Source organism: Dasypus novemcinctus, chromosome 8 (assembly GCF_030445035.2).
Source record: "Dasypus novemcinctus isolate mDasNov1 chromosome 8, mDasNov1.1.hap2, whole genome shotgun sequence".
Lineage (NCBI taxonomy): Eukaryota > Metazoa > Chordata > Mammalia > Cingulata > Dasypodidae > Dasypus > Dasypus novemcinctus.
This window is the reverse complement of record NC_080680.1, coordinates 81,830,807-81,832,055: the sequence shown is the minus strand read 5'-3', so window position 1 is coordinate 81,832,055 and position 1,249 is coordinate 81,830,807.

The following is a 1,249-nucleotide window of genomic DNA, read 5'->3' as shown; positions in this document are numbered from 1 at the left end:
TACACAGGCGGCAGACTTGGCCCAGTGGTTAGGGCATCCGTCTACCACATGGGAGGTCCACAGTTCAAACCCGGGGCCTCCTTGACCCATGTGCAGCTGGCCCAAGCGCAGTGCTGATGCGCGCAAGGAGTGCCGTGCCACACAGGGGTGTCCCCCGCATAGGGGAGCCCCACATGCAAGGAGTGTGCCCCATAAGGAGAGCCGCCCAGCGCGAAAGAAAGTGCAGCCTGCCCAGGAATGGTGCCGCACACAAATGGAGAACTGACGCAATAAGATGACGCAACAAAAAGAAACACAGGTTCTCGTGCCACTAACAACAACAGAAGTGGACAAAGAAGATGCAGCAAATAGACACAGAGAACAGACAACTGGGGTGGAGGGGGAAGGGGAGAGAAATAAATAAATAAATCATTAAAAAAAAAATGGAGACACAGAGAGAGACACACACAGAAAAAGGAAGCCACCATTTTTTATCATGCCATGTGAGACAGGACAAGAGGTTCACTTAAGCAGGAAGCCCCCAAGAGGCTGGACCCACAAAACAGCTCAAGAGAAGACAGTGAGCCTGGAGGGGAAGCCTGAGACCGCCACAGAGATTGGCTGCCATCTTGCTTTACCACGTGTCTGGGCAACAGAGTCAACAGTAGCTGACTTTAGTGAGAAAGCACCTCTTAACAGTGCCTTGAGCTGGATTTTTCACTGCCTTGGAACTGTAAGCTTTTATCCCAAATAAATACTCTTTATAAAAGCCAACCCATTTCTGGTACTTTACATCAGCACCCCTTTGGCCAACTAAAACACTTGGCCTCTGTTCCTAATCTATAAAACAAATAATCAAAGGAGGGAAGTGGACTTGGCCCAGTGGTTAGGGTGTCCATCTGCCACATGGGAGGTCCGCGGTTCAAACCTCCTTGACTCATGTGGAGCTGGCCCACGCGCAGTGCTGATGCGCGCAAGGAGTGCCCTGCACCGCAGGGGTGTCCCCACGTAGGGTAGCCCCATGTGCAAGGAGCGTGTCCCGTAAGGAGAGTTGCCCAGCATGAAAGAAAGTGCAGCCTGCCCAGGAATGGCACCGCCCACACAGAGAGCTGACACAACAAGAAGACGCAACTAAAAGAAACACAGATTCCCATGCCACTGACAACAGAAGTGGACAAGGAAGAACACGCAGCAAAATAGACACAGAACGGACGACTGGGGTGGGGGTGGGGGAGAGAGGAAAAAAAAATCAAAGGAGTAGTGTCATTCC